At 35.3% G+C, this 22,529-nt stretch overlaps 1 protein-coding gene and 1 long non-coding RNA gene across 6 annotated transcripts in view; one reads left to right on the top strand and one right to left on the bottom strand.

The window, feature by feature from the left end:
- The window catches only part of ERICH2 (glutamate rich 2), a 109,403-nt gene that overhangs the window by 84,521 nt on the left and 2,353 nt on the right, over positions 1-22,529 (bottom strand). The window lies entirely within an intron of this gene.
- LOC103092439 (uncharacterized) lies at positions 377-21,746 on the top strand. The gene is made up of 2 exons (XR_467607.3): positions 377-617; positions 21,571-21,746. It is a non-coding gene; the product is annotated as an uncharacterized LOC103092439 (long non-coding RNA).

Below are 22,529 nucleotides of genomic sequence, written 5' to 3'. Positions count from 1 at the left end.
AACCAAAGGCATACCCTACATGCAGATTAGGTCCTTAGTCAATTTGGAAGGAATGTAATTCAACAAAGCTTTTAAAAAATGTCCTGGAATTTTTTGAAGCTAAACAGGGAATGTACTGGGATTTGTTGAACAGAAACAGTGGGGCTTTGCATGAAATAATAAGCCAGTTTGGACTCCATTAATGCAATAGCAAGTCAATCTAGTAGGAAGAGGTAGCTAGGTAGTACAATGGATAGAGTACTGGGCCTGGAATCAGGAAGACTTGAGTACACATCCAGCCTCAGATTCTTACTAGCTGTGTGACCATGGAGAAGTCATTTAACCACTATTTACCTCAATTTTTTCATCTGTAAAATATAAATAATAGCACCTATGTTCCAAGGTTGTTGTGAAGGTGAAAACAGATATTTGTAAATCTCTTTATACTATGCCTGGTACACAGTAGGTACTTAATAAATGCTTATGTTCTTCCCCAATACTTGTTCCCTTCTCTTCCCCTTAAGAGGGAAACATGTGGTAGAAGAGGACCTTAAGAAGAGGGTATTTGTCTCCTTCTTCCCTTTACAAAATAAAGATTTCATGAACTTTGAAAGACAGGAAGATTTGAACTTCCCAAGGTAAGATGGCTTCCAGAACAGTGGGGCTGTTGGCAGCAACTACATTGGGAGTTGAAGACAAATACATAAAAAGCCAATGTTAGGACTATAAAGGCTTCAAACTTCAGAATCTACCCAAAAGCTACATCTCTAAAGAACTTGAGGACACCACAAAAGGAGAAAAGGACTTCCATCCAATTAGGAGCCAAGACTTACCCTGTTGCCACATGGGCTCTGTAGTTATGAACCCTTTCTCCCCTGGACCTTCTCTATATATTTTCAGTATGCTGTGCCCCAGATTTTCAGGAAGAATGTTTTTGTATCAAATGCCCTTACTGTACTCTCTTTACTAAAATATCTGCTTTTGAAAGTTGGTTATCTCTGGCTGGCTAAGTAACATTAACTGACAATCAAAGTAGAGCTTACAAGTGAGGGCTCATGAGCAAAAGTAATTTAAGCTATCCCCCAACTTCTCAAGGTTACTTGTAGTATTCTAAGGGGAGAAGTAATAAATTATTCTCAGAAACCCAACCTGCCACTTCAAATAGGGTTGGAAAGAGAACCCAGAGCCTATGCTACAAAGGACATAGACAGGATGCCTCTCGAATTTTCAAATAACACAAAGTTGGAAGGGATAAGCAAAAAGTTGGGTTGCAAAATCAAAATCCAAAAAGGTTTCTGATAAGCCAAAATGCTGGGTGGAACTTAATACATTGAAATTTAATAGAAATAAGCATAAAACCTTACATTTTTGTTTAAAAAAACTTTTCACATGTACAAGATAGAAGAGTCTATGTAAATGGCAGTTTATATTAAAAACAACTAAATGTTTTAGTAGCCTAAAAGTACATAATTAGTCAACAATTTGAAATGGCAGTCAAAAAATGGAGAATTTTAGGCTCTATTAAGTCTAGTCCAAGGGAGGTGATGATATAATTCCATAGTCTGGCCTGGATAGAACCACAACTGAAGTCTTATATTCAGTTCTGGGTGCTACAGTTTTGGAAGGATATAAGTAAGGTTTGAGAATATCCAAGGGTCATCAATAAGGATGATGAAAGATCATGAGATAATATCATAAGTAGATCTGTTGGAGGGGAAGGTTATGTTTAACCTTAAAAAGACTTAGAAGATCTAATACCTTTTCGATTCCTTGTAAAAGAATATCACATGGAAGACAGATTAGATTTATTAAGCTTAGTTACAGAAGACAGAGAAAGAAGAAATGGCTGGAAACTGCAAAGTGACAAATTTAGGTTTAATTTAAGTGTAACCTAGGTTGCCCAGGGGGCATTTAATGTGCTGCTATTCAGGCATGAATCCAGGCTGGTAGAATGAATGATTACTCACCAAGTGTCTTTGAGGAATGGAATTGGCAGAAGAGCTTTGGAAAGGAGAAAATCTTCCTCAATCTTGCTTCAAGAGAGGATTTGTAACATTCCAGACTTTCTTTGGGTAGAGATTTTTGGAGAGAAAAAGAGTAGACTTTGGAAGGCATACATGTATAGAAAACTCAGCTTCTCAGCATTTGCCTGATGTCTAACTTGCTCAGGGAATTTCCCTATGGGTGAGATTGAGCCATCATTCTCTTAGTTATCTTGCTTCCAGTAAGAGAATTCATTCATTGTGTATTGTCAGTTTTAGTCTAATCTGCATAACTTTTCTGATTTCTGTTCCTGAATAAATGAGTTTACTCTCTATTCATTGTTTGTGATGGTTGTTTGTAGAACTAGTTTTTGGGGAGAAGAGGTCAAACTTGAAGATGTAAGCTTGGGGTTTACCTTGCCCTTTGAAGAATAGTCACTGGCAAAGAGATTTGAACACTTCCCTAGATCAGCAATATTTGGGGGAGAGGGCAGAAAATGATTCTGGTTCAGTATCCCCTTTTTCTCAGAAATGAATAGTATGGCCAGTCTTGTGTCCCTTTTTCTGCTTCCCTCGAGGCAACAAGAATCAAAAACTTCCATGGAGAGGGATGGGCAAGATTATAGAAACATCTCTTCATGTCCATTCTCTAACTGCATTTAAACAACTCATATGGGCATATACCTAATCTTTAAGGACAAACACACACAATATATAGAAAAATTTCCCAATGGTTAGAGCTATTCAAAATGGACTGCCTCAAGAGGAAGTCAGTCTAGTTCACTGGAGGCTTTCAAGTAAAGGCTAGATGGCCTCCTTCGGACATCTTATAGAGGATATTTTTGTTCATTCAGGTACATTTTATAGCGGATGACTTTTGAGTTCATTTCCAACACGAATCTAAGCTGAAAAATTCTTGACTTAACATGTGTAATGAATAAACTTTGACAATAGCTTTTTGGTCATAAGCAAATCACTTAGCCCAAGTCTTAGTTTCCTTGTCTGCAAAATGGAGACAATAAAACTTGTGATATTTATCACACAGCACAGCATATGAACTGGCCACCAGTTATTTCTCCCTCTCATTATAGAAACATTTCCCTCCTTTTCTGGTCACATAACTCTCTGATGTTGTCTACAAAGACCAATGTTGATGACTTATGATATAGAGGTGATCTTGGGTTCTCTAAGGTTTTTAGTAGTAGATCCTGGTAAATTCTAGCATGTGGGAAAAATCTCCAAGTATGGCCCCTGTAACTTGCTAAGACTGTTTCCTGAGAACCAACTTACCTAAATATATGAGAAATATTCAGTATCTGAATATTAATTCTTTTAGCCATGTTAACCCAAGAAACTAAGAAACAATCAGAAGGGCAGGAAAAGGGGGAGAGGAAAATTAGAATCATATAATTTTTAGACAGTCAATAAATTTTCATTTGACTCATACTCTGTAATATCCTTGTCCAATTATCAATGAGTGGCTATGTAGTTGAAGAGGATGAGTCATATCAATCTTGACATTCTTACTATAAATGAAACCATAAAAAGTGATGTTGCAACTCAATGGAAAGATGGCTCACAGGTATCTTAGAGGGTCAAAGAAATGAGCTAGGGAAGTGGCAACAATAAATTGTATTTAATGGGATATTTGGTCACCACATATTGCAATACTAATGATGAATAGTTGCAAAAAGGCATCATGAAAATATTTGCAGCTTATAAACCAACACTAGTTGCTAATGATAAAGAAGTGAACAAATTCTGTGAAGATCCTGGCAAGACTAACCAAATTAAATTTGCTGACTTCAAGGAGTTTGAGTCAAAAGGTAAGGATGGAGAGAAATATATGGAAAAGTGATTTAAGAACAAGAAATGAAAGGCCAGATTATACAAAGAAGCCTCACATTTTTAAATCATGACCACTTACTTTGAGAAAAGAATTGGTGCTAGACATATCAATACTAACTAGCCCCATAAGAATTAAAAATATGTTAAGATAGAGAAAAAAGACTTCTGGTACAGATTATCTCTGAAATAGCTGCTTATGTAGAATGAGTACATGCTCAGTGATCTCAGTAGCTTCCATAGGTCCAATTATCATATCTGTGAAAGCGATTCCCAGATCTATATATCCAGTTCTAGTCTGCTAAACTAGTCATGGATCCCCAGTTGCTCCTTGGACATCTTGAATAGGATACGGCATTAGCATCTCAAACTCTTACCTCTAAAGCCAAACCTAAACTTCCCTATTTGTCATTTAAAGCTCTTTCTTACCTGGCCCTAATTTGTTCCAATCTTTTTACATCTTAATCCTTTCCATGCACTTAGCTACAGTGGTTCATTTGCAGATCCTTAACTTGTCCTGTCTCCCATCTCTGTGCCTTTGCACTGGCTGTCCCCTTTGTCTCAAATGATGCATCACCTCACTTTCACCCCTTGTTTCTCTGGCTTCCTTTAAGACTCAGCTCAAAGCCCAACTGCTTCAGGAGGCTTTCCTCTGGAAAATTATATTCATCCCCTAACAGAATGTGTATGCTCCTTGGGGGACAGGGACTTGTTTTTGCCTTACTTTTGTTTCTTGGTGCTTAGCATTGCCTAGCTCATAGTAAGCTCCCTTAATTAAATACTTGTTGTCTGACTTGTCAGGGCTAAGACTGGAACTGATAACAACCAGAAGAAAGAATAATGAGAAAAAGATATAAGGTATAAGTGAAATAGTTCAATCTTGTTCAATAGTCCAATTTAAATTCTTAACTGGCGATCAAAAATGGGAAATGGCAACAAAAATTTCATTAACACTGATTTTAATAATTTTACCAAGAAATTATTGTATAGTGCCATAATAAAGACAGCAAGTCTAGAAAACACAGTCAGCAAATATATTTTATATTTACTAGGCAAAAGAAACACAGGGCTAAAATATATACATTTGTAAAACCTCAAGAAAGATGATAAACAGTTATCAGCAATATCACCTCGTGAAACAGAAGAATAAAGTGGAAAGTAAAACGTATTCAAATAAAGCAATAGAGAAGGCTCTATCTACCTATAGCACTCTTTCTACCACACCAAGGTATAATAGATACCATGCATGACAGTGGCAAAAATCTTTAGTGAGTATCCATCTTCCTGCTTTATGCCTCACTTGATATTAATAATCACAGGGCTTAAACAGAGGTATCCTCTTGTTATATGTCTCAGGGAAATGTGTATAGTTTTTGACACACACATAAGAAACAAATTATTGGGGAAAAAATCTTTAAGATCATTAATAACAGTGCTTTCCAAGTTTTCTAAGATAATATCTCCTGGCCATGATCACAATGGTTTAGCTTTACTTTAAGCATCTAAAACCTATTTTTGTCTTAATTATACCAAAGAAAAGTATCACAAGCACATATTCACTACCTAGTGTGCACAGCACATATGGCACTAAACTAAGAAATGGTGTAGAACATAGAAAAGAAATAATTCTTGTCTTCAAGGACCATCCAATCTAAGTGATATTTGGGAAGAGAAGGGAATAAGAATTTAAATATTACCTACTATGTGCAGACAGTGCTAAGTGACTTTTTTAAAACAAATATTATCTTATATGTATGAAGAAAATTAATAACACAGGTTAAAATATCCCAGAAAAATAACATTATGGAGTATATATAAACTCTATTTTAGGGTGAAGACTATTTTCATTTTTATCTTCACATTTCTATTGTCTAGCACAGTGCCTTGGAAACACAAGGTGCTCAACAATATTTGAATTTAAACTGAATCAAATGTTTAATTATCAGCAAATAAGAAATGCAACATACTCTAATATCATCCTCCAAATCTTTCAGTCACTTGTATGATTGTAAAAACATGCTGAAGAATATTTTTTTAAGTTCATTTCTCATACCTTCGTCAAGGATAAATGGAAGTGTCTGTGATGCCTGTGTGCTATTCTCATACAGATTTGATGAAATGGCAAAATAGGCATATGGATTGGTAATTATTATCTTCTTGGTCACCTCTGGATTTTTTTTATAGTAAGGTTCACAAATTTTTCCATATGTTTGGTATCCTCTTCTCTTAGATAGCTTGATCACAGTCTATGAACATCACTAAAAAGTTATTGATATACATCTTAGGATTTTCCTATGTAGTGTTTTGGAGTCAACAAGCCAAAAGACATGAAAAATACAACATATTACTTTGCAGAGTCAGCAGAGCAAGATATATTAGCAAAAGACATACAAAAACCAAAGTCCTATATGGTCTGGCTTAGGAAATGCTAAATGTCGCCAATGATTTTTACTGGTAATGTAGAGAGAGAAGCTGGCAGTGAAAATTGTGACATTTGAGAGTTGTGACTAAGATACTAAGGATTTTTATTTAAAATCCAGGAAGCCACAACTTTTCAGTAACATATAAATCACAGGGAAAAATCTTCTCATATTTTGGCCCCAAACTGGCTCCTCGAAAGCCTGTGTAATCCATAATATGCTAGAAGTGCACTACAAATACTATTTCAACTATACCTTACCATCCTTTATAACTTTTCCATGCAAAAATAACTCAGAGGTGAACTGTGTTTTCAGGATCAGGGCAGTGGAAGGGGAAAAAACAATGAGTATGGTGTCAGAGGCCTTGGGTTCAAATCTACCTCTTTCATTTACTAGCTAAAATCTTGAGCAAAATTTACTCATCTGCCTAATGAGTGGTCTGGATTAGATAAGAGGGTCTATGGACTTAAGAAAATATTTTAATATTTTAATATTTTTATCAGCATGGTTGATTCCCTTTGCAACATTATGAATTTTATTTTATTCATTTTAAAACAGAGTAGGGAACAGCTCGGAGTGGGGAAAGAGAAGGTTATGATGAGAAATATTCTAATTCTTTGTTAGTCATTTACCTACACAGATCAAGAATTTCAGTGTTCAGTGTAATGAGTCTGGTGTATATGCATGGCTCTGTCACCTTTTTTGACAGATGTAATACCTCCACACAAAGGGATGGCTCTGGAATTTCATTATTTCATTACTTGAAATTCATAATAAGTTATAAAAGAAGTGTCTTGGAGGGATGGGGAGATATTTGGAGATATTCCATAACTGGTTCCCTTTGGCTACACATGTGGTTGGAAGGTGGTCTTTCATTGGCCTTGGAGGCATTCACAAAGGTTTGTATGCTTCAGCTACTCATTTTTTGGGTCTCTCTTCACTTCATTTGATGACTTATGGCACCTGGTGAGAGACATGTTAGAATGTGGAGTGCCTTAGAGACTTCTTCCCTTCTTCCTTGGTCTCTGAATATTCTTTCCATTTTAAGTGAAGGAAATAGATGTTTGAATCATGACCAGAAGAATGAGCCACAGTAATCTAGGAGTCAGAATACACATGGCATTTTGCAACTGGCACAGCACTGATGCCCCAAGGTATAAGGAACAATCTTCAGTAGTGACCTTCAGGACCCAACCCAGCATAAAGACTCAACAGTTATGTCATATTTGGATATGAACTTGGTAGGTCCAATGCTAATTAGGAACCGTATTAAGTTTTGAGCTTACTCTGCCCCAGAGATTAAGGTGGTATAGAAGAGAGGATATCCTGGAGATATTGGGAAAATGTACATTTGTTCTTGCTTTATCTTTGGAATAAATATTTCTTTGTAAAATACATTTGATATTAAGTCATTAAATGTAATTGAAGTGATAATATCAGATCCCTTTAATAAAAGGAGGGCCAGAGCAATAGGAGTAGAGAAGAAATATCACCAACACCCTCAGGAAATTTGGAAATGATGCAGTGGCACAACTGGAAGAGAGCTAGAACATATGTGTTACATTAGAAAATAGGATAATCATACACATTGAAGGGTATATGTGTCAAAATGAATGCAAAGTTCTAGCATATTTTGGGGGGGAAAAGTGCATTCAAATTATTTTATTATTTTAACACCTCATGGCTTTAGGTATTGACTTATATGTATAGTGGGCCTAATAGTAGGTACTCACAAAGAATGTATGTTGAAAGAAGACACAATAGAAAACAGGTAGTTTTTTTTCTCAATAGGAAGAATTTTAAACTATACTATAACACAACTAAATCGATGAAATTTAATTGTGATAAATGAAAACATTTGCTCTTGGGTATAAAAATCAATTTTACATGCAGAAAAAAACATGACATTACTTTCTTATGTGGGTATATGATTTTGGGTTTGGACTTTAAAAGATTACTCTGTTACAAAAATGAATAATATCAAAAGAGGTTTGGAGGATAATACATATGTTACCCATTGGAATTGCTTGTTAGCTCTAGGAGGGGGGAGGGAAGAGGACAGGGAGAGAACACGAATCATGTAACCATGGAAAAATATTTAAATAAAAAAGAAAATGAAAATTATATTTAAAAAAGAAAGTTCTGGTGGCTAGGGGATGGGAACTCAATTAGATAAGTTCAAGATCGTAAAGGCAAGGCTAGATAGCAGTTCATCTGAAAAAAAAAAAAACCTACAAGTACTAATGGGCTGCAAGCTTAGTCTGAGATAATGGAGTGATATAGAAATAAAAAAAATTAAAAACAAACAACCTCAATGCAAACCTAATTACATCAAGAGAGATGGCACACAGAATTATGGAGGTAATAGACCTGGCTATACTTTCTTCTAGTCTGAGATCTGGAGTATTATATTCAGTTCTCTGGAATCATGTTTTAAGAAGGCAACAAAGTTGGTGATCATTCAGAAGGCAATTGGGATGGTTAAGGGAAGGGATGTGCTATTAAATGTCCAATAACTAGCTCTACATAAAAAGTACCCACAATACACTTTTAGATTTTATCTGCATTATTAGCATATTCTCCATTGCCTTATTAAGCCTAGGCAATAAAAAAAAACAATAAATCAAGCCCAGGTTTATAACATTTGCTCATTTCCAAATATAAATGCTCATGCAGAAAATTTAACATTTGACTCTCTTAAGCAGGTCTGATCTGCCTCCAGCACACCTTGAAAATGCTTCAATTATAAAACATACAATGATTTGAAAGAAATAGAGATTTTTAGGCATGTTTAGAAAAGACTTTAAAAGGGGGTCATGACAGCTAGACTGTCAACTAGAAGAGGCATTTAACTTAAACCTGCTTGGTCCCAGAGGTCATAAATAGGAACAATAATTAGAAAATCAAGAGCGGTAAATTTAGGTTTAATCTGAGGCTAAACTTCCTAATAAGAACCATACCAAAGTGGAATGAACTGCCTAGGAAACCTTCACTGGTTTTCTTTAAGTAGAGGCTGGATGACTAATTACTTGTTGGATGCACTGTGGTTGGGGATTTTTTTCAGATACAAGTTGGATAAGATGAACTCTGGAGTTCCTTCCTACTCCTTCTAAGGCACTGTGTGAGGTACTAAGTATTCAAAGACAAAAAAGAATTAGTTTAAAAGTCTGTGACAAAATATACCACCAATTCCTATTAAAAACACTAGAAAGCATAGGAATAAAAGGATCTTTATGTAAATAATAATTAGTGTTTATTTTAAACCATTAGCAAGCATTATCTGCAATGGGGGTAAGTTAGAAGTCTTCTCAATAACATCATGAGTAAAGCAAGGATGTCCATTATCACTACTATTATTTAATAATGTATTAGAAATGTTAGTTTTAGCAATTAGAGAAGAAAAAGAAATCAAAGGAATTAAAGTAGGAAAAGATGAAATGAAACTATTACTCTTTGTGAATGATATGATGGTATACTTTGAGAATCCTAGAAAAATCAATCCAAATATTTGTTGAAATAATGAGTAATTTTAGCAAAGTTGTAGGATACAACCCCCCCCCCACACATAAATGTCAGTATTTCTATATGTTTCTAACAAAGTATAACAGCAAGAGTTAGGAAGAGAACCCATTTAAAATCTCTCTAGACAATATAAAAAACTTGGGAATCCATTTGCCAAGAAAAACACAGAATTTATTTGAACACAATTGTAAGCCACTTTTCACACAAATAAAGTTAGAGTTAAACAACTGGAAAAACATTAATTATTCATGAGTAGGCTGAGCTAATATATAAATGACAATTCTACCTAAATTAATTTATTTATTCAGTGCCATATCAAACTACCAAAAACTATTTTATATAAATAGAAAAAATAATAACAAAATTCATCTGGAAAAACAAAAAGGTCAAGAATATCAAGGGAACTATTGAAAAAAAAGAAAGAAAGATGGTGGTCTAGTGGTACCAGATCTTAAACTGTACTATAAAGTAGTAATCATCAAAATAATCTAGTACTGGCTAAGAAATAGAATAATGGATCAATAGAATCAATTAGGGGTAAATTACCTCAGCAATCTAGTGTTTGATAAACTCAAAAGATCCTAGCTTTGGGGATAAGAATTCATTTTTTGACAAAAACTGCTGGGGAAATTGGAAACTTGAATTGCAAAAATTACATTTAGAACAGTATCTCACACCCTATACCAAGATAAGGTCAAAATGGGTATATGATTTAAAGATAAAGAGTGATATTATAAGTAATTTAGGGGAATATAGAATAGTTCACTTGTCAGATATACAGAGAAGGAAAGAATTTAGACCAAACGAGAACATTACAAGATGTAAAATTAATGATTTTGATTTTATTAAATTTAAGTTTTTGTTTAAACAAAACCAGTGCAACCAAAATTAGAAGGTAAATAACAAACTGGGAAAAAATTTATAACAAATTTCTCTGATAAAGATCTAATTTCTCAAATATATAAAGAACTTAAGTCAAATTTATAAAAATACAGGTCATTCCCCAATTGACAAATACTCAAAGGAAATGACTAAGCAGTTTTTTGATGAAGAGATCAAAACTATCAATAGTTATATGAAAAAATGTTTTAAATCCCTCTTGACTAGAGAAATACAAATGAAAATGACTCTGAGGTACCACCTCACACCCATCAGATTGGCCAATATGACAATAAAGGAAAACAATAAATGTTGGAGGGGTTGTGACAAAATTGGGACACTAATACATTCCTAGTGGAGTTGTAAACTGATCCAACTATTCTGGAGGGAAATTTGGAATTATGTCAAAAGTACTATAAAATAATGTATACCCTTTGTTCCAGTAATACCACTTACTAGGTCTGTATCCCAAAGAGATTAAAAAAATGGGAAAGGACTTGTTTGTAAAAAAATATTTATAGCTGCTTTTTGTGGTGGCAAAGAATTGGAAACCAAAGGAATGTCCATGAATTGGGGAATGACTGAACAAATATGATTGTGCTATAAAGAATGATGATCAGGATGATTTCAGAAAGAGCTGGAAAGACCTATGAGAATTGACGCAGAGTGAACCAGGAACCAGGAAAACACTGTACAGAGTAACAGCAATATTGTGGAACAATCAAATGTGATAGACTTTGCTACTAACAGCAATGCAATGATCCAGAAAAATTCTGAGGGACTTATGGAAAAGAATGCTATCCACCTCCAGAGAAAGAACTGTTGTAGTAGGAATGCAGATGAAAGTATATGATTTATCACTTGTTCATTTGGGTATATGTTTTGTGGTTTGGGTTTTATAAGATTATTCACTTACAAAAATGAATAAAATGGGTCTGTGTTTTGTGTGATAATACCTGTATAACCTAGATTGAATTGCTTGCCAGCTCCAGGAGCAGGGAGGGAAGAAAGGAGAGAGACAACTTGGATCATATAATTTTAGGAAACTTAAGTGGAAATGTATTAAAACTTAAAATAAAAAAAAATTTTAAAGAATTAGTTGTCCTCAGAGAGCTTGTCTTTTGCTTGTATTGATTCAGTCATTTTCAGTTGTGTCCTATCCTTTGTGACCCATTTGGAGTTTTCTTGGCAAAGATACTGGAGTAGTTTGCCATTTCCTTCTCCAGTTCATTGCACAGATGAGGAAACTGAAGCCAACAGAATTAAATGACTTGCCCATGGTCATAAAGCTAGTGTTTGAACCTGAATCTGAACTCAGGAAGATGAATCTTCATGACTCCAGACTAATGGCGAAGAGATTCATGAAAGACTTCCCAAAGGAGGTAACTATTCATCTGAGTCTGTATTTTAGGAGAATCAATTCTGAAAGGAAGATGGACTGGAGTGGAGAAGAAACTTGAGGCAGGAAGACTCACTATCAGGTTATTGCTATAATCAATGTGTGAGGTGATGGAGGGTTTTCACCTAGGTAGTGGCAATGGCAAAAGAGAGAAAGGGGTGTATTCAAAATATGTTGTAAAGATGAAATAGACAGGCCTGGCAACATCTTGCCAGATATTGAAAAATAGTGAAGAATCCAGGGCAACCTACTAGTTATGAGCCTGGAGACTAGGAGGATGGTGTTGCTCTCTATAAGAGGGAAAGTAGGAGAGGTGGTAGGTTTTGGGGGAAAGAGAATGAGTTCTCTTTTGGACATATTGAATTTAAGATGTCTAACTCCTTAGGCTTCACTAGGCTGTCAAAGATCCATGATACACAAAAAGGTTAAGAACTCCCAGAAAAGAAGGATGGATTCTAGAAGTAGAGATTAGAAGCAGAAATACCAATTAGGTTATTAAAAATAGTCCAGGTGAGATGCCATGGTAGAAAGAGTGGCAGATTTTGAGTTGAAGAATATGAATTCAAATTTCAGTTCTGCCACTCACCTGTGTGCCCAGGATCAAATAATTTAACCAATCTGTGGCCCTCAGGTTTCTGTAAAATGGGGTAAGGGTGGACTAGGCTCAAAAACTATTCCAACTCTAGACCTAAGGTCCTATAATCCTAGGTGATAAAGACCTGATCTAAGGTGATGATCATGTTATTTGAGACAAGGAAGCCATAGTTCAGACCATGATGGAGGAAATAAAGAAAGCCTTGTTGTTGTTGTTTTTAATAACCATTCCACAAAGATCTAGAAAACTTACCACACTCAATCTTGAAAGGGAAATACTGGAAGGAAAAAGTCACAATGAGTTATTTTTGTAGCCTTTGTAGCACAGGAGACAGAAAGGTCTGTGGACACTGGATACTTGAAGGCATAACCTGGAGAATCCCATGTAGAGCATTTCAGTAAAGGTGCTGAATGAGTCTGCTCACAGCTATGTACTAGGGCAAGAATAGGTCTCATATGCAGCAATGATGAGCCTGGCCTTTTTAAGGGGTAGGAATAGGTGCCAGGTGGTAGCTTATGCTTCAGAACTTGGCTACGCGTCCCATGTGTATTGAGGAGAGGGAATTATGCCTAGAGGTGGAGGACCAGGGCAAGGAGCAGTCATAGAGCCTGGACTATATACTAAGCAAGCAGCAAGTTAACAGAAGAAAATAGCAGCTCTGTGGTTCTGATCCCAGGAGCAGAGCAAGGTCTCAGATCCAGCCCAAATTTCAATCTGAAGCCTGCAGTAAGAAACCCAAACAAAAGGTGAACCTGCAATTCTGTCACTCTGAATCTGTAGTGTAGCTGGCTGGCAGCTGGAGTTTCAACCAGGGGCAAGTCCACAGTTGTGTTTGCTCAGACCCAAACTTGATCAGGAACTTGCAGAGAAGCTTACATGTCCCCTGCCTGAACTGTTCCTGATAGTTTGGAATAATACAACACTTTATGTCCTGAGGAAAAACAGCAGCAAGACCCAAGAGGATATTAAACTGGGCCAAGTATGACCCAGGCATTTCTTCCAGAAGTGACAAGAGCCTGGCCTTCACATAAATTCCAAAGTCAGGAAGGTAGAATAAGGAAATAAAAAATACTACAAAAAAGAAAAACTAAGTAATGGGGACATGAAATAAATAATGAAGGAATAAACCCAGAAGAGAATGACTATGAAACACTTACAAGCGAAGTCTCAAAGAAAAACAAAGGCAGGGTACAAGTTCACAAGCTGAATTAAGAAATTCAGCAAGTCTATTTCTTCTAAAGAGTTAAAAAATTGATTATATGAGTGGAATTAAAATAGTTGAGGGAATGAAGTGGAAAAGAAATGGGAGCTATGTCAAAAGGAAATGGAAAGAGAATTAACAGCTTCAGCCTCGACTAGGTGACAAACTTCCTGAAAATTATAATGCTCCCTAAAAATGAAAATGGGCCAAATAAAAGTTAGTGATCCCATGAGACAAGAAATATAAAAACAAAGTCATAAAACTAAAGAGCATGTGAGGTATCTCATATAAAAAACAAATAACCTTGAAGAGAGAGGGAGGAAAGGAGAAAAACAAAGAGAGAAAATTTAATTGGAACAGCTGAAAACCATGAATAAAAAAAGACCCTGGTCTATTTTTCAAGAAATCATAAAAGAAAACTGTACAGATCTCTCAGAACAAAAAAGCAAAGTGAAAACAGAAAGAACCTTATTAATTACCTCCTGAAACAAACTATAAAATGAAACCTCTCAAGGATAGTAAAACTAAATCCAGAACTTTCAGATCAAAAGTAAAATGATGTAAATAGCCAGAAAGAAAATTCCCTATAGAGACACAGTCAGAATCACACAAACTTTAGCAGTCATCACTACAAAGAAACAGCATGAAATATTGTATTTCATATGGCAAAAGATAAACACAACTAAGAATAACTTACTCAGGAAAACTAAGAATATCCTATAGGCAGAAAAATGGAACTCTAATGAATTAAAGATTTCTAGGTATTCCTGATGGAAATACTAGAGTTGAATAGAAACTTTGAAACACAAAACACAGGAGTAAAGAAAACCCTAAAAAGGTAAACATAAGCAAGCAATCCTAAGTATTGTTTGCATTCTAACTGGAAAGTTCATAGATGTGTTATTTCAAAACCTTATTATCATCGTGGGAGTTCATAGAGGGAATCTAATAAGAGAGAAGGTCTGAAGCATTTTTGAAATATTTTAATAATCTTAAAACAAGAATGGAAAAGGAGGGGAAATATTGGAGCTGGAAATCTTAAAATAATAATAAAGTAGTTAGAAAAAAAATTTAAATATAATGAAGGGGATGGTTTCAGAAAAACCTGGGAAGATAATGAAATGAACAAAAAAAGTGAACAATAAAAGAGAACAACTTACATAATAATGACAATATTGTAAAGACAACTTTGAAAGATTTCAGAGGACTCATGATGAAACATGCTGCCCATCTCTTCCTGTCAGAAAGTTGATGGATTCAGGGTGAAGACATCTTATTCCTATAAGCTGCTGTTGACCACTGATTTTATCAATTCTATGAGACCCATGCAAAGATTCCTGCTTTCTGTTTGTCTTTGCATGGTGTGTTGTATGGTTGTGACTGTGAATTTTTAAAAGATTTTGTCAGAGGAATGAGAGCTCTGAGAGGTGCTAGAAGAACTGTAGTTCTAGTTCTGATGACAGGCTATATCTGCTAAGAAGCAGAAGGGCATCCAGGCATCTGCATATAGTGATGAATTATTTGCTGACAATAATCTTTGGGAAAAAAGTATAATATGGTCCTCAGTACTGTACAGTCGCCTTCAGCTTTGTCAGAAACCATGATTAATTTGAAGAAAAGAGGGCAGAAGCTTCTAAGAATCACAGTTTTTATATACTTTTAACATAACAACTGTGACTCTAAATGTGAGAACCTTGTCAAACAATCTGGTCAACAACCAAACCATGATATGCTCTTTCTAAATTAAACAAAAACATGGAGGATATAGCTAAATAAAAGGAAGGCTCACAAAGTCTCATAAAATAAAACAAGGAAGTCACCAGAATTGGTTTTATTATGTGCTCAAGGGCAGCAATACACATTATTTTATGGGACTCTTGTTCTATTGCACTTTTCAGGAAAAAACTTGTTGACTAACAAGCCTAAGCTCAAAGACTGTAATGAAGAGAAGAATCTGATAAAATTCTTTAAATGCAAAATATTCTTTTATATAGATTTCAGTGTAAGGATGGACTTAGGGGATATGGGGGAAATGAAAAATGTTGGAAAAAATAGTTTCTGATCAAGAAAAATAAGAACAAAGACCTGAAATAACTCCCCAAACCCTTATGCCTCTATATCTGGAACACTTTCTAAAAAATATTAGTGATTTATAAGAATTTCGTATTAGACACCAATAAAGCTAACTAAATTTGCTTCTCCTGATTAATTAAATTTAACGAGTAATTACTAAGCACCGATGCCCAGCATTGTTATGGTCTCTAGCAGGGAGGGGTAACAGACAAGATATGTAAGGCACATTTATTGTCCTGAGGGGCCTCAGAATTTAGTTGGGCAAAATAAACCTCACATACATAAAACAATGAAAGAACTATCAACCAATATGTGTTTATTAAGTGTCTATTTTAAGCCAGGCTAGGGATAAAAATAAAAACATAAGGTGGTCTCTCAAAGAGCCTACTAGATCTGTCCTCAAAATGGAGGTCTCAAAAGAAATGAACCATTGATAGAAGAGGAGACTGTAATGGCAGAAAGACATTGCTAGATAAGAAGCTCCAAGGCGCCTTATGAGGAAAGGTCCAGGGTGAGAGAGCAGCTGAGTCATGGCAGCAAAGTCTTTAGCTACAGAAGCAATTAGGCAGAGAATGAAATATGGCAGATCTGGGGAAATCACTTTACTTCCTGGATCTTATTTTGTCAGTAATAAAAGGTGGGGTTCGGACTAGATGACTTTCACATTTCCTTCCAACTCTAAACCTGGGTCTTCAATCTCATAAAATCTGTTTAGTTCTAGAATTGCTCTTTGTTCTGTTGAGTATCTGGTTTTTCCCTTCTCATCTGCTTCATTCCCTGATCAGCCAATGTAATTCTCTTCCTCAAGGGAAACAAGACTCTTTATGGCTGAATTCTGGATATAATCCATGAATTCAAGTGGAAATTTCTTTCTTTGAAGTTATCTAATGAGCCACCGTGGTTCCCAGTAACTCAAATGGATAACTAACATGGAAGGTAAAAAAACAAAAGGAAAAAAGGGTATTTACTTCTAAATAAATGTCAAGTCTGATAAGATTAAAAGTAAGAGATAAATATGAAGTCTTATTCTTGGGTTCAAAAAATCAACTTCTCAAGCAGATGATGACATGGCTAGCCAATAGTTCATGTGATAAAGATCTGGGGATTTTAGGATTCTATAAACTCAATGTTTATAGAGTTAATAGTTGACCAACACCCAAAGAAACTGAAGAGACAAATAGCCCAAAGGGAAGTAATAGTGCTGCTGTGCTTTGCCCTAGAGCACCAGGGGTTCATTTATGTGTGCCCTATTTTAGAAATGCCAGTCAGGATCTGGCATTTGTCTAGAGAGTGATCAAGGCAGAGAAGAAACTAGACCATGTACCAAGAGAAGCAGATAAAGAAAGTGAGGCTGCTCAGACTAGAGAAGCTTCTTCAGGGACAAGAGAGCTTCAAGTATTTGAAAGTTTGTCCAGGTGGAAAATGAATTCTATCTGATCTTCCTGGCTGATCGCCTTTTTTAAGTCCCTGAATTTGTCCACAGCTCTATCTCACACATTCAAGCCAGCTATCTTATATAATTTATTCTATATGGCTTGGAGAAGGTCAAAGTCTTATTCAAGATCACAAAGCTGGACCCTGAGGTTATAAGTGAAGAAAAACCTCCCTAATTAAGATGCTTTTCTTCCACACAGAGATTATTAGATTATTATTCAAAATAAGCCAGTCTCTTCTCATTTCAGTCTAGTCTGTCCTATTAGAAGCATCAATAAGAATTTTATAACCAATATTTGGAAGTGAAACAGCTTTCTGTCATAATGGGAGGGCTCATGAAGCTACCCCCTATCAAGTGCCCTCTTCCAATCCCAGCCCTGATGATAAAACCACAGAAGGGACCGAAAAAGAAAAACCAAATGAAAGAAAACACATAGGCTATGATCAAGACTAGGCTTGGGAAAATGGATTGTTCATCAAACTAGGACAAAAAGGTGACTTCATAATGAGGAATTAAAGAATGTTAACATCTTGTAGACTTAATGCCAACTTGTGTAAAATAAGTGACAGAAATAAAAGATGTATTGCATATTACAAATATTTTAAAGATATAAAAAGTTGTAAAGTTTGCCAGATAATTTTATTTTAATTTAAACAAAGTTATTTGTACACCATTCAGTTTTGCCTTCCTAAAACAGAACTTGCAAAAGGTCCATACTGACCATTAGTGTTATGCTCTATTGTCTGTACCACAGGATATTGCCTGGGTTTCAGTCTTTTCCATTATTTGAACTGGTGGTTGGGTTGTACAAAGAATCTTCTTCACTTGAAATGTCTGTTTCAGAGCCACTGTTTGGGCCAGCCAGTCCCTATATAAAGAAACTACATTAAACCTCTTTTTGCTTAGAGATAGCAGAGCTAGGTGTCCATCAGTCTTTAATGATTATCCTGTTTATCAAGGAAGCCAGACCATTCACCTATAGGCAAAATATAAACATATATCTCTATAACCTTCCCCAACAGTCTACAGGCTGTTATAAACTGGCAAGATGCCCAGGCTCTCCATTGCAGGGTTAGAGATGAGATGAGGGGGGAAAAAAAAACCTCTTGACACTCGCAAGACAGAAAAATGATGCTGAAATGTTGAAAAAGATGTTTTATATATATATATATATATATATATGTTTTGGAGCTCCTGTTTCCTTATCTATAAACTGGGGGTGATACAGATAGTAACTGCCTCACAGAATTGTGACGTTCAAATGAAACAATATATGTAAAGTGCTTTGGAAACCTTAAAGCAATATAAAAATGTCACCTCTTTATTATTAAAACAAAAGAATCCAAATAAAAATGAAAATGCTAATAAGAAAATCATACTATCCAGGGGGCTGGCAATAACCCTGTATTCTGCTTTGGTCAGACCATATTCTAGAGGGGGCCATAAAGAGAGTACCTCATCTAAAATGCTGTCATGGATAAGGTCTCAGGGTGGAGGTAAATTGCCCAAAGTGATTCAGGGAGTAAATAGCAGAATTGGGAGTTAAAGCCAGTTCCTTTACGTGCAAGGTCTGGGCTCTGTTCTCACCTCACTTTTCTGCTACCAGCTCCAAATCATGTCCTTCATGCCCCTACCCACTCCCCACCTGTTTATGTATTTCCCCCCATTAGAAGGTAACATCCTTGAGGGCAAGAACTGTCTTGTTTACCAGTATGTTCATCCTCCAAGCTTAGCTCAGAGCCAGGCATAGACTGAGCACTTAATAAATGTTCTATCTTTCTACTATACATACCTGTTGAGTTCAGTTCTGAGTGTCACATTTGGGAAGGGCATTGATCATTTAAAAACATTTTATTTATTTTTTGGTCACATTTTGAGTTTTGAGTTATCTCCCTCCTTCTCTCCCACCAAAAACTGAATTAGAGAAGGACACCATTTGCTACAGATATATATGTGAAACCATATAATACATACTTCTATTTATGAGTTCTTTTTCTGAATGTAGATGACATTTTCTTTCATAAGTCTTTCAGAGTTGATTTGAATGCTCATATTACTCAGAACAGTTTAGTCATTTAGTTACTCTTTCAACAATATTGCCGAAGAGAGGGATATAGCATGAGAGGATGGTCTGCAGGGGACAGATGCAAAGGATGGAGGCAGGAGACCAACAGGGAAAGAGTTCTGGAATGTTGAAAAGAGGGTTGAGTTGAAAAACTCAGGAGCAGTTTGTTTCTCTGAGGTTTGAAGATTGCAAGCATCTGGAAGGCTTTGCTGCCAGGCTTCCTGGTGGATCACCTTTACCTGTCAGTTGCTCTTAAGATCTGTGGTTCCCAAAAAGATCTTTGAACTGAAGCTAGTCAAGTGCAACTGTTAGTGAGTGTGAGATCTGAGTCCATACGGACTTGGGATCTTTCTCTGGGCCCTGCTAAGCTTACCACAGACCATTACCCTTTAATACTAACTAAGGGGACTTTAGTGCAGAATTAGCTAGAATAGGGGCTGGGAATTTTAGGTAATTGTGGTGAGGGTTAGAGTAGACCATCCTCTCATGCTATATCCTTCTCTTACTTATAACACTATACACCATGTTCTCTTGGTTCTGCTCATTTCACTGCATTATTTCATGAATGTCTTTCCATTTTGTTCCTAAAACAACCTGTTCATCATTTCTTACAGCATAGTAGTAATATTCCATCACAATCTATACAACTTGTTCAGTCATTCCCCAGTTGATGGACATCCCTTCAATTTCCAGCTTTTTGCCACCATAAAAAAAGTTGCTCTACATATTTTAGAACATATAGGTTCTTTTTTTCTCTAATTACCTTAGGAAATAGCTCTAATAATGGCATTGCAAGGGTAAAGTATATACACATATATGTATATACATAATTTTATAACTCTATAGGCATAATTCCAAATTGTTTTCCAAAATATTTGAATCAGTTCACTTTTCCATCAACAGCATATTATTGTGCCAATGTTTCTACATGCCCTAGTCATTTTCTCCTATTATCATTTTTACCAATAAGATAGGTAGGAGATGGTACCTCAGAGTTGCTTTATTTTGCATTTTTCTAGTCAATAATGATTTATGCATTTTTAGATCTGACTATCTATCTATCTATCTATCTATCTATCTATCTATCTATCTATCTATCTATCTATCTATCTATCTATCTATCTTCTTCCCCAGACTGCCTGTTTATATCCTTTGACCATTTATCAACTGATGAATGACTCAGGCTTATAAATTTGACTCAATTCTCAATATATTTGAGATATGAGGCCTTTATTGGAGAAATTGTCCATAAAAACCCCCCACCAATTTTTTGCTTTCCTATGCTTGGCTACAATGATTTTATTTGTACATAACTTTTTAATTTAATTTAATGTAATCAAAATTAAACATTTTATATCCCACAATATTATCTCTCTTGCTTATTCATAAATTCTTCTCTTACCCATAAATCTAATAGGTAACATATTCCATGTTATGCTAATTTGCTTATGATCTCCCCCTTTATGGTCAAGAATCCATTTGACCTTATCTAGGTAAATGGTATAAGATATTGGTTTATATCTACTTTATTCCAAATTGTTTCAGTTTTCCCTGCATTTTTTTTTACCAAATAGTGAGTTCTTATCCCATAAGCTTAGATCTTTATGTTTATCAAATACAAGGTAACAATGATCTTTTACTACTCTGTGTTGTATGCTGTTCTGTTGCACTGATCTACCTTTCTTTAAGCTAGCACAAAATAGTTCTGATAATTACTATTTTATAATATAATTTAAAATCTGGAACTAATAGACCACCTTCCTTTACACTTTTATAATTAATTCTTTGATATTATTGACCTTTTATTCTTCCAAATTAACTTTTTTTTAGCTGTTTTACAGCTCAAAATAATCTTTTGGTAATTTAATTGACACAGTAAGTATATTAGTTCAGTTTGAATTGTTTTTTTTTTTTAAATTAGATTGGCTTGGCCTGCCCATGAACAATGAATATTTCTCCAATTATTGAAATCGGACTTTATATAAAAAGTGTTTAATATCTATATAGTTCCTGGGTTTATCTTGGTAGGTATGCTTATAGGTTCTTTTATATTGTCTGTGGTTGTTTTAAATGAAATCTCTCTTACTATCTCTTCTTGCAGGGCTTTGTTGGTGATAAAATAAAAATGCAGATAACTTATGTGGATTTATTTTGTTTCTGTATTGATCATTTTAGCACCCAGAAGGCAACCAGGATGGTGAAGGGCCTCACACCAGAAGAGAGCAACTTGAAGATACTGGAGATGTTTAGCCTGAAGAAAAGAATTCTTAAGGGTTATAAAATGAAAAAGGTATTAAATTAATTCTGCTTGCTCCCAAAAGACCCAAATATGAGTAAATGGAAACTTCAAAGAGGCGGATTTCATCTTGATTAAGGAAAAACTAACAATTAAAACTAGCCAAATGTGGAATGGGCTCTGTCTAGAGGTAGCTAGAAGTCTTCAAGCAAAGGCTGGATGATCATTTGTCAAGTGGGTTATGAAAGGGGATTTGGATCAGAATGTACTTAATAGTTACTGAGCTCTCTTTCAACCTGGACTCTGTAAAACCTTTCTATTCTGCACATAGTAACATCTTAAATTGAACTTTAACAAAAATGTGAGGACTTTAAATTTTTAGGTACAAAGTCAAACACAAAGAAACATTGTAGCATGGGCATATTTTTCAAAAACAACTTCTAAAGAATGTCTGATCTTGTACACTTAGATTTCAAATTTTTCCATCTATAATCTTTTACTTGGGCTTCAATATGCCAAAAGATTGGAATATCACTGTTGTAGGTACTTTCTTTATTAAATTAGATTTACTCCCTTTCACACCTGAGTGAACAATTTCTTAAGTTGCTATGCTTAAAAAAAATAAAAATCAACTGGTCCTCTGAGGGTAAACAAATAGTTCGCAGACTACTTCAAACTTTTCCAGGTTGGCAGGACCCATCAGAGATATGTTATTAATGTACAGGCTTTCAAGAACCCACATTTGTCTTCACATATAAGGATGAATCCAGGGTAGATGTTAGTTTTAAAAACCTCTTTCCAGCTTGGTTCCATTCTTTTCCTTTTTTTAAAAATTGATATCAGTTTCAAGGCAAAAAAAAGTGGTAAAGGCTTGGAAATTGGGGTTAAGTGACCTATC

This window comes from Monodelphis domestica, chromosome 4, assembly GCF_027887165.1.
Source record: "Monodelphis domestica isolate mMonDom1 chromosome 4, mMonDom1.pri, whole genome shotgun sequence".
In the NCBI taxonomy this organism is placed as follows: Eukaryota; Metazoa; Chordata; class Mammalia; order Didelphimorphia; family Didelphidae; genus Monodelphis; species Monodelphis domestica.
Note: the sequence above shows the minus strand (reverse complement) of the source record. Positions and strands in the feature narration are given on the sequence as shown.